General features: G+C 42.3%; 1 long non-coding RNA gene across 8 annotated transcripts in view; it reads left to right on the forward strand.

Moving 5' to 3' along the window:
* Positions 1-14,676, forward strand: part of LOC128153881 (uncharacterized) — an 88,074-nt gene that overhangs the window by 71,911 nt on the left and 1,487 nt on the right. For 7 of the 8 annotated variants that reach the window (XR_008239134.1, XR_008239133.1, XR_008239132.1 and 4 more), the window contains one exon: positions 7,654-13,991. This is a non-coding gene — a long non-coding RNA (uncharacterized LOC128153881). The remainder of the gene's footprint in view (positions 1-7,653; positions 13,992-14,676) is intronic. The other variant, XR_008239129.1, reaches the window with a different exon arrangement.

Here is a 14,676-nt window from a genome sequence, read left to right on the forward strand (position 1 = left end):
CTGACAGAGGAACAGAGTTTTGGTTATTTTTGCTTTTCCTGTTGGGATTTTTCATATTTTATAAAAGCTGTAGCTATAGGTAAAGATGGGGAAAGAGGAGCACAAGTAGTAGTAGCATTCACTGAGTAGTTGATTTACAGAAATGGGAGTCCCCTGGGGCTGAATTGCAACCAGATGACCAACACAGTTTGCATTTTATTTATTTATCCGGCTACTTAGCACTTCTTACTGTTTCTCTTATATGAATTAATTTACCCTATAAAGCATTCCTTGCAATAATCAATGACTCATTACACTGAAAACCCGCAGGAAAGATTAATTAAATGAAAAGTGCGCAAGAGGAATGTTCAACTTTTGTATTTCTAGTGACCCAGATATTTAGTGCTTTCTTTATGCTGAGTTCTCGTGGGTTACAGGAGAGGTTTTTACCTTGAGCCACAGGGAGTTCAGATGGCTTAGAGTGTGGTGATATTTCCCAGACATACCAAATCCAGTTCATTTATCATCAATATCCACAGGAAATAATAATCTGTTTATACATCACATTTCTCTGAGCTCTGCGAGGTTCTTGTTATGAATTCCTTCCAGCTGCTTTTCTCATTCCCACAGAAGAATTGCATGTGAAGGGTTACCGCTTACCCATCAGTTACTCTAACAATTATTGACTGATAACCACTGGTAATTCCAACTCTCTGACAATCTTTGATAAGGATTTTGTGTAGTTATTACGCTCTAAAATGTCGCCTCACCCATAAAGGTCTTGAACTCCAGGTTGGGTAGCTGACACAGCCACCTTTTCTGGATCCTTGAATAGAAAGAGGTTAATAATATAGAGCATGGAGCTTTTACAGCTATAGAAATGCCGCATAAAAACTGAGAGTCGGTTCGGAGCTCCTGCTTTCTGCCCCATGGGAGTGATTGTGCCCCGTTACCTTTGAAGAAGTGATGCCTGTCAATCAGCTGCAGCTCAGCAGGCAGCAATCGAGTTTTCTTTTATTTTGGCCAATTCTTTTTGGTGAAATTAAGTTAAGTAAAGCCATATATTAAAGCAATTAGAACAAGGTTAAAAAAAAAAAGGCTATGGCTAAGTTCCTTTCCTTGACGTTCTTTGCACTGCTGGTTTTGCAGTACACTGGCTTTCAGTTCGGGTTTGTTCCCCCCCCAAATCACTGTTCACTTCTACTAATTTCCTTGCACCTCCTGTAGATTTATGTTTTCTTGAAGATCAGTATGTACCTGCATTCAGACAGACTTGCACCATAGCAGAGCAGATGAGCTGCTCCCATTCTAGTTTAGCAAGTGATGAAATGCAAGCCTGGGAGATTTCCCACCCTGGGAAGGGTCAAGCCACACGCACCAGCGATAATTACTTTATTTTTAAAGTAGTCTGGGAAAAGAGGGAGAATAAGAAAGAGAGGAATGAATTTTCTATCCAGTTTTAAGGCAGCAAGAATTTAAGTCAATTTAGCTCAACATGCTAATTAATATGTCCAAAGAGCTGTAAAGTGTAACAATAGAGAGGATGAATTCTTTAAAGTGTAGTTGACCAACAGAAATCTGGATGAATACATGACACTGCCTCTACTTTTGGTTGTCAGCTAATAAATTGCATTAAAAATAGTGGCAATGCATTAAAGATTTTTGTAAGACTTTGTTCTCAACTGCAAGCAGTTGTAATTGCTGTAGGGATGTTATACTGTGCTGTAGGACAGGGAAGGCAGTGCTGTAAGGGTAAGTTAAGAAAAAAGATTTCAGTCCCAAATAGATGAAACCTGAGGTAGAAATGCATGTCTTAACCCCTGACTATGGGTTTTTAGGGAGAAGACAAATTAAATGGTATTAGTACTGTACTGAATCTATTTGTTCTGTGAATCAAAAGCTGGGTATTTTCCTCGCTCCTTTGTAATTTTATTGAAGTAAAATTATAGAAAGCTTTTGCCTTAATGTTTTGGCCCAATCTTTTCAGTGCTTCAGGGGATTGATATAGGTTACATAGCTGGCGCTCAGTCTAGTTTCTCCCTCACCAGCCTTTGCAATTCAGCAGGACTGATGGATTATAGCACTTTGGAAATCAGGCCCTAAATTGTGATGTCTACAAAACATAAAAGAGGTTGAGTTGTGTATATTTTGCCCTCAACCTACACTATATTCCTTGAAGACAATAGCAAAAAAATCATATAAAATTGTCTCTTTATTTGGAGGTACTTTAATATCAGAGGAGACTTGCTTCCAGCTAAGAAAACATTTGTTACAGAACTAAAAATGTTTGATATGCTGTTGTATCAGATAAACTTTGTTAGTGCACAGTAGCACAGTGCTGATAATTTAAGAACTCACAGGATTTTCAGCAGTAAAAGATCCCCAATGAGTGCTAAGCTCAGTGGGAAAATGTGGTACATAAATCTGCAGCGAGAGGAGTGGAACGGGAGAGGAGCAGTTCTGCACTCAATTTTGGGAACCCCAAACCATTGTTGAAGGATGTCAGAGAGAAACAAAAATGAAGAAACGATATCTTGGGGCATAAATGTTAATTTCAAAGAATTTTCACGTTAAATATAATGTTGGACAAGACCCCATTGGGGGCATAAATGTTAATTTCAAAGAATTTTCACATTAAATATAATGTTGGGCAAGACCCCATCTGGAAATCCTCAACTCACTGGATACTCCCGCTGTCATTTGGCATAGGAGGAGATAATCTGTTCTAGTGGAGGAATCAGCCTCTAAATGCTGCATCGTCCCAAAGAATATTCTGCAACCCACTGTTCTGCATTGCAGTTAGGAGAAGTGGTCGCTGGAGATATCAAGAAAGATGGAGAAAGGTGCAGGCAAGAAAAGCATGGCCAAAGTTGATGGATAAACTGCTTTCATGTGATGGGGTGAAGAACATCACCTTGTAAAGAAGACCTGGTGCTTAAGGTGAAGGGTTGTCGCATCCAGAATCAGCCAGCCCTGGATGACTTCAGAAGTAATTATGAAGTTGAATCTGGGAAGAGCTGGGGAGGGACCAGCAAAGCGACCAGAGAAAGGCAGCGGAGGAATTTGACGACAAACTCTAGGGAGAAAACGCAGTGCCATGAAGGGGGAGGACACTCGGGCACCTGTTGTGACAGCTGTGGCTAAGCATACAATGACCAGATCAGGGTGAATAATGAGAGAATCTGCTCATTTAAGAGTGTATATACAAACCCAGCAGGGACATGAAACTGTTTTGCTTTGTTTTAGTGATAATGTGTTATTGGAGTCATGTCTCTGACTGTGTCCTAGAGTGGGTTCAAAACAATTACTTATATAACACAGGATATATTTAAGTCAGGGAGGACTGGGAAGGGAGAAATGCGTGTATCTCAATTTCTGGTTAAGAGGCAAAATGAAATTAGTTTTTTCTGAATAGATTTATTGATTTCCGGTTTTCCGACACAGGGATATCCATCTCAAGGGCTGGATGCCCCTTGCAAAACTTGAACTGGAAAGTAAGCAATGAATGAGATTAAGTCCCGTATACATCTCTTGCCAGCTGCTGGCTCACACCCTAACCTGAACTGCATTATTCTTAAAAGTAAACTCCTTAGAAATGAGCTCAGCCAGTGCCATTTCCAAAAGTTGGAGTCCACCTCTGGATGGCTCCAGCCTGGTCCATGGTGGTCGGGGCTCGCCGCCGGCCGGGGCAGACAGGCAATCCCCGGCACAGCCCCCAGCGTGCCGCCTTCTTGTAACGCTCTGCTTTAGAAGTCAACAAGCATCTTCTGGATCAGCTTTGGGGTTAAAGGGCCTGATTTTGAAGTGGCAAATGCACGGCTCTAGCAAAATTTCTTCCTTATGTGAAAGAAAATTGCATTTGCTGCTCACTTACAGAGCAGAGTAATATGCAGGACAACATCAGGGAAAACAAAAGGAAAAATAAAACTCAACAGAGCGGTTCTTTGGGCACCAAGAAATAGCACAGTCCAATGCAACTGCCCGCATTGCAAACCCGATTCACAAATAATGGCATTCTATCCAAGAATAACCACTGATACTTTAATTTAAAATGAAAACCATATTGAGAAACTTTGAATACGAAGACAAGATCTGTGGAATGTAAATAGCTGGTGGGTGCAGCCAACCAGCACAAAATATATTTAGAGGGAGCTGGAGCTCAGTCCCAACTAGAGTGCACTGTGCTTACAGATCATCATGTACAAGGCATAAATTGCAGCAGGGTTTGTCAACTAATTTGGTGGAGGTATGAATTCTTTATCTATTAATCAATGTAGGGAAGCATGAAGCACCTATAAACCATTCATCTCACTTTAGCTTCTTGTTTAAATTTAATTAAAGTTGTTCTGATTTGATTGGAAAAAATGGAGGTACCTTTGAATATAGAGGTGTCAGATGGAGTATCCTGGATAGCGCTTACCGCTGTGAGATCCTCAGGGCAGTGGGTTGAGTAGTTCGGACTTTTTTTCCAAAATGAACAGCCATAAAAATTGCTTACAGGGTAAGACCCCTCACTCACAAGTAAATAAAAGAGATGTTCACGGCGCCAGCCCCTCGCCAACATGAATAAAGTTTGTAACAGTGTGAATGAGCGTCTCTCATGCCTGCAGCAGTTTCCCCCTCTTTCATCAGTTTTTCCATTCCTTTATTGTTATATATATGTACAAGGGGGATATTTAATAGGGAAACTTCATTTCTTCACCTTTTATCCTTATCCTAACATTTTTCTACTGCTGTCAGTGTTAAAAATTTCATTAACCGCAGTAGGAACAGTGTCAGATCAATGCTTGCTTTTTTTTTTTTTAAAACCCTCACAAAATTGTTTACCTTTTCTTCCCATAATTTCCACAGGGATTATAGGTAAGGCTGTAACACCTATACATAGTTTTGGTATATTTAATACCGCACATGTAGTATGTGGTACAGATAGTTGCAACTGCAAGCATAGAAAGCCCCCATGGGTCACTTGCGTTTAATTTCATTTTAGTTTGACTTTAAATCAGTGACATTTGCTTCTTGGTTTTTTATAAGAGAATTCTTTAAAATGCTTTTATAAAATGAAAAGTCATCGCTAAGCCTTAGAGTCCTACATACAAGACTTGAAAACTGCAGCTTCACTAAAAAACCATGCACTAAATGTGATATACATTGATGCATGCTTATTATGGATAAATACTGTTCTCTAGGTAGTGTCTAGAAATTTTAATTAATTTCAGATACGGCCTATTTTTGCCCATGTATGCAGATTTCAAATCTGTGCCTTCGCCAATTTTGACACTGTGCAATGATGTATCCGAGCTTTCAGATGTCTGGCTCTTAGAGTTGTGAAACGATAAAACAAACAAACCCAACCGTTTCAGCCTTGTCAATCTAGTTCTCAGTGGACAGATGCCCTGGTGCTAGAAAAGCATCATCCCGTGCAATACCTCTTGGCAGTGTCAAAAAAAAGCCAGAGATCTTCTAGACGCAAAAGTAAGACTGGCTTCTCATCTCAAAAGAAATCGTGTTTGTGGCCACGCGGAAGGTCCTGGGTAAGGCTGCATGGGGAAACGTGCATAACCTCTGCGTGTGCCGTGCCTCGTTTGTGCGTAAGTGATTTCTGGTCTCTCAGATAATCAATCTGATCTGCTTCTGGAGCAAGTTGCCTCTGGACAGTGATGGATTAATGGGTGAAGGTCCAGGTTTGTGCATCGAGGTTTCTGGAATGAGCTGGGTTCATTGTTAGAGTTTGTGGATTGCGTCATTAATTAATTAAATGGTATCATTACTTATGGATTTAAATATATTATTGGATGCTTATCCAGCAGGAATTGACTCAACTTTCTAAGAAAATGGGAGGCCTGGGGTTTGTGTTGGCACACCAGCAGGGATCGCCCTGTCCCGTCAAGATATGGCCATGGCTCTGTACCCTTCAAGGCCACTGCTGGAGGTCCCAGCACAGCTCTCCTCTTGAGCAAAGCAGGGGAGAGGGACAAGGCTTCAGGCTGGTCTCCTGCCCACGTAGTCAGCCCGGGTTCAGCCGAGCACCTGGGGACGCGCAGTCTTGGTGGGGCGCAGCTCCGACACAGCCCAGCCCGGTGAGGCTGTACCCGCCACGGTGCACAAAACCGTCCCGAAATTCTTGCAAGATGGGTTGAAAAACATGCAGAACCCACCGAATCTGTCGTACGGAAAACTGGCTAAGACCGAGAAAGACGACGAATTGTTTTGGTACAGATGAGGTTTTCTTTTTGGCTAATGATTTGTTTTTAATGTCACACATGGTATCATGAGAAGTTGCAGCATTCGGGCATTTTTAATGAATTCATATTGCTTGCATATTAGTAGGAATATTTCCACTGCAGCAAACACCATAAACAGTTTCCACACTGGGGTATGTTATACTGCCACCAGAATTGGTTCTTCTGATGGTTCATTTCTTTTATGCTGAGAATTCAGGACCAATTCAGCTTGGTTTTATGCATCATTAGAGATTTACAATTACTTCGCTATAGTTTCTTTCTGGAAGCCTATCTCTCATGGTTAATGCTACCGGAGCCCTGTTGTGTAGAGGCTGGTATTAGCCACCTTATAGCAATAAAGCGTTTGAGAAGGATTTAGAATTATGAGTGGCTAAATTCTCCGTGCAGCGACTGTAATACTGTTATCCCTTGCTGAGCTTGGGTTGAAACATTTTTTTTTTCTTCTCCTCAAATTAGAAGAAAATGCTGTTTCTTCAAGAGGTTTTGAATCATTTACATGTAATTTTTTGTTGAACTGCTGCAGTGAGAAATGAGGAATTGTGAGAAATTCCATTTGGATTTCATGATGCTTAAAATACGTTTAGATTGTATTAGTATATAATGAAAAGAAGGCCTCCTCATTTTTTAATCTCACTTTTAAAAAGTGTAATCATTATTTGTGACTTCCTTTTGATTTTTAGATTTTATGTGTGTCGCTAAAGTCAATAAATTTCACAAGCTTTGCCTTTGGACAATAAGCAGTGGATCTGTATGTGTTATAATCCACATAATTCACATTTTAGATAAATACACTATTGCACTGAAACAAACACGATAGGCAGTGAGTAATATGGGCCCGATCTAAAGGCCATTAAAATCAATGAAAAGATTTCAAATTAACTTTTATAGCCTTTGGATCAGGCTCTAAATGGGCAAATTACAGTTATGGAGTTTCCCATTTACATACCTGTGTGCTGCATTTAATGTATTTTATGGAATTGAAATTACTTGGTACTCTTTTTCATGGTTTTTTAGGATAAGAATTTGCCAAGGGCATCAACAGCAGTTTTCCCAGGCTTCAGCACAAGGATTATATAGTCAATCCACAAATGACTCAAATCTTTGAGAAAACGGACATGGTTATCAGAGAGGCTTTGACGACAGCAAGGACGGGAGCGCTATCTGCCTTATTCCATCAGAGATTCTCCTTCCCTCTCATTAACATACTCAGGACATCAGCACCAGCCATCGGGCCCAGGGGAATCGCTTAAAACTTTTAAGGGAATATGCACAAAGCCTCGCCCCTGCATTGTTTTAAATAGATCAAATCAGATTTGTCTTGTGTGAGGTTAGAAGAAAGGCTAGGGCACGGCAGCATTAGGGGAGAGATTCAAAGGTTGCGGGGAATTTTCAAATCCATTGTTATAACTTGGTAATCTTTCTTCTTTTACAGGGTTCTTGAATCCCACCGAGGATGCACAGAGCTGATCTCTAAGTCTGTGATATCTGCTGCCGCTGTAAGTGTGAAAAAGAGATGCCTCTACCTGCTCTTTCTCAGTGCCCTGTAATAAAAAACGCTTTTGGAGCAACACTGGAAATAAGCCATCAAACTATCTGATTAAACCTCTTAGGAAACTGTCACTAATCACCTTCTCTGCTCTTGATGGAATATATTTATGCATTATAAATATACTTACTATGTGTGTGTGCTCCATAAATCACATTCAGCACTTGTATATGATGTATAAGCATATTCTATAGAATACACACAAATACAGATGCCAAACTCCCACAGAGTTCATCACTGGAAAATGTTTGAAGGATCTGATCCTTAATATTTAATGAGCAAGATGCTATTTCCTTCCTCAGCTTTTATCTCTGGTTTGGCATAGTCATTAAATTTGTTGTTTCCTTGCAAGATTATATAATTTATGACCTAATTTTAGACTTCTGTGTAACTGCGCTAAAATACTCGTTGCGTATCTGGATTTCTTCACGCGGAGTGTTTCAGCATTAGACACCTGCCAGAACATGACTGCTCAGCTACGAGCTTCCCATCAGTAAGGAGTTACAGGCATTAAAGGAAAACAGCCCAACAATATTCATACGGCATTACAGGATTAGATTATGTTTGTGGTTGGGTTTTTTTCCCTGTAAAAATATGATTTAGCAGCATTTCCAAAGCCCGCTGTCTGCAGCGGTTGGCAGGAATCCCCAGGTAATACACTAATCACCCAGCAACTCCTATTGCTTAAAATATTTTCATGTAGCAGCTTCTGACTTTCAGACCACTCTGGGACAAATTCATGCAGCCTTCATCACAGGGAGGGATGTAGGGAGCTGGGGACAGCGGGTGAAGAATGACACTTACTGCTTTAAAGTGACTTTCAGTCCCCTCGCCCTTGGGAAGGAACCGTTTGCTCTGCAGCACCAGCCTGGCTGGGCTGATTTTTTTGCTGCACAAGGTGTTGCCAGATAACTCCTAAATGAATTACGCTAAAGCTGCAGCCGCATTTTTTTTGTGCCTTCTGTGTGTCCAGGGTAATTCAGCGGTGTCATAAATAGCGCCATGAGTTTCAGGTATTTTGTCAATTTAAACCATATTGTTTGGACCAGTCTTTCATCAAATTTAATATATCGGCTATTGCATTAATGCGTTTTGAGAGCACTTTATTCTGCTGTTTAAGAGGGAAGTGGCTCGTGGTTGAGGACAAGGTTAGATGCTGGCCTTGTGGCCGCAGCGCAGTAATGAGGCTTTTTTCCTCTTTTTCTACCTTTGCCCGAGCTATCTAGCACGGGTGCCAGAGGTGGGGTGCTGCACCCTCAGACCAGCACCCAGAGCGATAGGGACCACGTACCTGCAGCCGAGTGCACCCCTCTAACATGATAACCCCTCCAACTTAATGCAGCTTACGGGCTGAGGCTGGTGCCTACACAAAAGAAAAATAATCCTTGTGAAAAGGTGACATTATTTCTTGGAATAAGATAGATTGGAGAGTGTATCTGCTTGGCTTTAATGGAGCAGTTCCAGGAAAGCAGCAGTGACCAAAGTGTTTTCAGTATCACATAATTCAAGAGTAAAATCATAATTCCAATTACCATTTCAGCCATTTCTGGCCTTGGGAAACCTATGCTAATATTTATTATTGTATGATTGACCTACGATTTCTTCATCATTTACATTAGCAACTATGATATTCATAGTAACATCCTTTAAATCATATAAGCAGATGTCAGCAGTGCATGATGAAGTCACATCCTGCAGATTTTTTATTTACTTAGTCCATTTTTTTCCTGGTAAAATAACATTGTGAGATGCATAATCTCACCTCCACGAGGCCTCTAGGGGCATATATAATCACAGAATGCATTTTCTATAATCTCACAAAATGAGTCAATTCTATCTGAGGTACAAACAGTTATACAAAGTCAGTATTTCACTTCCATCATTGCCTGACATCATCTTCCACACAGTGCAAGAAAATATTTACTTAGCTCTTTGACATGAATTGCCACAAAGCCCTTGGAACACAAAATTGAGGAAAGCGAGGAACTAAAATGGAATAACTTGGTTTAAAGAATTTAGCCCTTTTTCTGGGTGAAGGATTTAGGTTTGTAACTTTGTCAGATGCTTTCTTATAATAGCTGCACTGGCCATAGACACCTCTAATCTCTGTTCTTCAGTGAAATGCCTACGCACAAATCAGAGGGTTGCCCAGAATATCCAAAGCTGGAAGCTGATCCTCCTTCTTCTCCATCTAAACATTTTCTTTGCCCAAGCGCACATTTGCCTGGGTGAATTAAACTACTGCATTTATTTTCCAGGCAGCTTCCCAAGGCATGTTGTTTCTGATGCTTTTCCATGCAAAGCACTGCAGAGCAGGCAATACTTGACAATAACCTCCCTGAAAACAGCTTATTGTTCCATACAGGCATTACCAGCTGTAATTCTTATTAGCTCTAAGATAACTTTTAATTCTTTCTGACCCTCCCAGCACAGGAGAGGGCACCGACAGGCTTTTTGGAGTCGGACCGGTGCGTTCCCAGCTGGGAAGCACAGCCGCTTCCGCACCGCGCAGGCGAGGTGCCAAGGGCAGCCTGGGGCTTGTCACCGCCTTCAAGCAGAGTTGATATAATTGTATTTATCCATGAAGGGAGAGTAAAATTTTTTTCAGATTGTGCCGGTGATGCTCCAAAACTAAAAAGTTTTAGTTCTCCCTTTGTCTCCCGTACCCACTACTCGTCTCCCTGCCTTGATCCAGGTCCTACTTTTGTTCACCTCCAAGAGCACGGCCGGGTGCCTTTCAGCATCTCCTCGGGAAAAGTGCCACATCTGCGGAGCTCAGGAAAGCGGGACCCATCGATGCCAGCCGGAGAGGGCTGTCTTTGATCGTCGTTGTCTCTCATCCATCGCTTTTTTACTGAAGTTAAATTCTTCTGAACTTACATTGCCTTAAAGGGTTTACCTGGCTCAGCGGGTGCCAGGCTTAGGATGTTTCAGAGAGCTTTTGGATCATTTTGAACAAATTTTTAAGGTTCGTGGGCCTTATGCAGCCTGTCAGGCAGGTGGACTCTTTTCTACTCTCTGGGCATGTAGCCCTGAAAACGCCCTCTCGTTTCTAGATGTAAGGTGAGGTAAAAAGGTCAGAATAGTCCTAGATCATGTTTCTGAAGATTGGCGGTGTATAATAATTATTAACAGTTTCTGTAACGGTGCAGGTTACAGACATGGGACCAAACACCTGCAGTGAACCTCCCCAGGCGAAATTCTCCTCGGCTTCAATCACGGTTTTTCCGGAGAAGAGACTGCTGGCTGCGCTCAGGGCAATCCGCCTGTTCCTGGTTTAAGAGGCACTTATAATCTACAGCTAAGAGACTTATTAGCAATGTAAAAATGAATTCGAAGCAAGAAAAGTATTCTTCCTAGAAGAAATATATTTTTTGTAAAATTAGTTTTGCTGACAGAAGTAATTGGGCTGACTCCTTGTGACTGTGGATGTTATTTGTTGCCCCTTATCTCGCCAAAGCAAAGGGTACCAAATACTTTGAACTTTGTAAATAATTGTTTCCAAAGTGTTGGTTTTTTTCCTCTATATAAATTCTTTAGAGAAAAGCTGCCTTCTAATCCTTTCTCTTCCAAAGCTTTTACAGCTCAGCTTCTTCCCACTCTAGATATCTTTTATTTTCCCGTTTTGGGTTTTAATATTTCTTAGATATTAGAAAAGTCTCTTTTAAGGGTAAATCTAGAGCTTTTGCTCAGATTGGAAAAGCCATTCCTAAAGCTTTAATAAACTGGAGAGAGAGAGAAAAAAAAATAAATAAAAGAACATTATTTCGAGCTGCCGCAGATGCTGGTGCTGTGGCTCGGAGATGCGTGCCAAGAGCCCGACCAGTGCCCAGAGCCGGGGTCCTGGCCATCGGTCTGGCTGTTTTTTCTCGCTCTTTGTACCCGTCTGGTGCAAACGGCCGGCAGAGGGGTTGGTCCTTCGCTGATTCTTCATGTTTTCTGGGCTGGTCAGGAGCCGGGAGCTGCTCTGCCCCCTCCAGACTCCCCCACCGGTGCTCGCTATCCCCTCGCGTGCTGGGGAGAGGGGCACGGTTTTCTTACAAACGCAGTTTTTGTGGATTTTATTTCACTTTGGCAACCACGGCAACAAATACTAACACAGAAACAGGACAGAAAGCTCTCCCAGAGTGTGTGTTTTTAAAGCAGTGTCAGAGGCCTGCAGGAAATCCACGCTTACTATTTGCGTAAAAACAAGCACACTCACCGATGTGGGAAAAGTGAAATGCTGGAAAAGCAAGACATGGCTTACTCCATCACCCTGGAAAGTTGAATGCGATGGTTTTAGTTATTTGTCTATCTGCTATCTATCTATTTGTTTACTTATTTTGGCAAAAGACCCAACTAATGAGAAATGTATGTCTCTAACCGGAGCAGTTACCTCGCCTCAGGTTCTCAGAAGCGACAAGGATGGGTATGGTTTGGGCAGACCTGTATAGCCCAGAAAAATAAATGACAACTGCCCGTGCTCCTGTTGCCACTGGAGCGGGATGGGTGTTCAATCCCCGTCTTCAGCCTAAGGCAGCAACGTAAGCCAGGGAGCAGCAAAACCCAGGCATCCATGGGCAACTTCTGGAGCCGCAGAGGCTTTGTAGCAGATCCCAAAGGAAGGATCTTGTTGAGACGCCTTGTTGTGTCAGTCTCAAACCAAGGGCACAAAACCCCCGGGGTCAGCGTAGGGCTCGTCAGCCCTTCATCTAGGCAGGATCCAGCTGCTGGTGAGGGATGCTGATGTGTTTGTGCCGTGGTGCCGTTCCCCAGCTGTCCTCCGGTGCCAAGGCGGGGGCAAGTAATTCCTGTTAAGCCCAGCTGTGAGGCTTACTTCTTGAGTCTTCAAGTAAGAACTTGATGGTAGGAGGCTCCCACCAAGACTGATCTTCCTTCCTTCCTTCCTTCCTTCCTTCCTTCCGTCCTTCCTTCCTTCCTTCCCCTCCTCCAAAGCCAGCGTTTTCGGGTCTTAGATGCCACCAGCAGCTCCTTGGGCACTTGGTTGATGGTTTGCTCCCTGACCCAGCTAAAGCCGGAAGGAATTTAAAATTACCAGTATTTTTTTCTTAAAAAAAAAAAAAAAAAAAGTTTACGATTTTTAAGAAGGCACTTTACAGCAGAGTCCAAATGGGAACGTTTGCATTCGATACCATCCGTCAACGCCACGACACCGAGGGAGCGGCTACTCCAGCTCCTCTCGTCGCGGTGGACAGAAGGAGCTGTCAGGGAGCCGCGTGCGGCCGCCGCGCCGAGCGGGGTGGGAGCCATGCTGGCAGAGATCCCTTCCGCAGAGGGGATTTCTGCACTGACAATTTTTGGCTCCTTTAGGTTACTTTGGAGCTGCACAGAATATGTAATGTTCTGCACTCGCGGAGGGGCTGACAGGGAACTTAAATACAGATTGCAAAGATAGATCATCTCCCAGCATCACTTTGTTTTCTGCTGCTCTAAAATCATTTTACTTGTTCCTGCAGCTACTATAAAGCCAGAAGAGCTCTCTATATTTGCTTCCCGGATGCCTTTTTCTCCTCTGCTTACAACTATAAAAGCATCTTTTCATGCTCCAAATCAGAGATAAATTGAAATCTCTGCTGAAGAAATAAAACACAAGGCTAATCAAATTGTAGCACAGGAAGCAGCCTTCAGCCAGTGCATTTTTTGAGAGCTATTTTTAGAATATATTTTTATTTTGTCACTCCATATGGGAAGTCAAACCCATATGGTTTGGGAGAATGGAAGGTTGTGCTTTTATAGAGATCTCACAAACCATCCCTGCTCAGCCACGTACTTAAACATGTGCTTAAATCCAATTGTCTGCGATGGGACTGAAGCACATAAACTCCTCGTGACTGGGGCCTCGGGCCCTGTCTGAGGTTGTAACAGTATTATTCCCTCCTGAGATGTAAAACTATTCCATATTCGTTAAACCAGTCTCCAGTTAACTTGGCTCTTCTTAATTACGACATTTCTTATTCATACACCTTCCTTTTTTTTTTTTTCCTTTTCCTTTCTTCATTTCTTCTCCACCGTTTGGATGCCCTGATGAACGCGGGTGGTCCAGTACCAGCCAGGATGCAAAGCTGACCATCCCTAGCCATCGCTCTCCCGCTCTTCATAATAGATGTTGCTACCCTGCAAATACCAAGATTAATGTAGTGTTGGGGAATATGACTGTATTCTGCCCACAGCACTGCGGCACCTTCTGAGCATGCTGATGAAGCAATAATTGGCTAGAAAAGGTATCGTATTTCTGATAAACTAAATGTGTAAAATTAGAAACGTGTCCTCAGTGTTAATCCACCAGAATATCCATTTTACTTGTGTTTTAGGTTGTCCCATGAGACTTAACCAAAAATTATGTTTCTCTTAAGGAATTTCATAGGATGGTTAAAAACATCTACAGAAAGTTTCTAACTGGTATATCCCAAAGAATCATTTTATGAATATTTTCTATTGTAATCCTGGAGCTTCTTCCCTGTGCAGTTTGTCAGAAAGTGAAATTAAAAAAAAAAACAAACAAACAAATTTAAAACATGTGTTATTGCTTACAATTTGAAAGGCAAAATTTACCTGAGCCTGTGTTCCTTGTGCTCCCAACTCTATCACTGACTGCGCCGTTGAGGTATCATTCGTACAGGCGAGCAGGGATGCCCCTAAAGCAGTGATAACAGCACATGTGATAACAGTCAGGGGGGACTTGAGTTTTTCAGTCTTAGCAAATCCTCAGAGGTGTTGGTGTCCGGATCAACCTGTCGGCTGCTGAATGCCCAAATCTATAATTAAAAATCATCTTGGAAACTCAAAGGGCTCCTGAGGTGCTCCGCAGGCAGACTTTCGCTGTCTGGGCTGGCGGGCAAGCTGCAGGCAGGAGAAATGCAAATGGGGAAGGGTTTTGTCCTGTGGTTCACCCCGGCTGTAGGCACA

Source organism: Harpia harpyja, chromosome 18 (genome assembly GCF_026419915.1).
Source record: "Harpia harpyja isolate bHarHar1 chromosome 18, bHarHar1 primary haplotype, whole genome shotgun sequence".
In the NCBI taxonomy this organism is placed as follows: Eukaryota; Metazoa; Chordata; class Aves; order Accipitriformes; family Accipitridae; genus Harpia; species Harpia harpyja.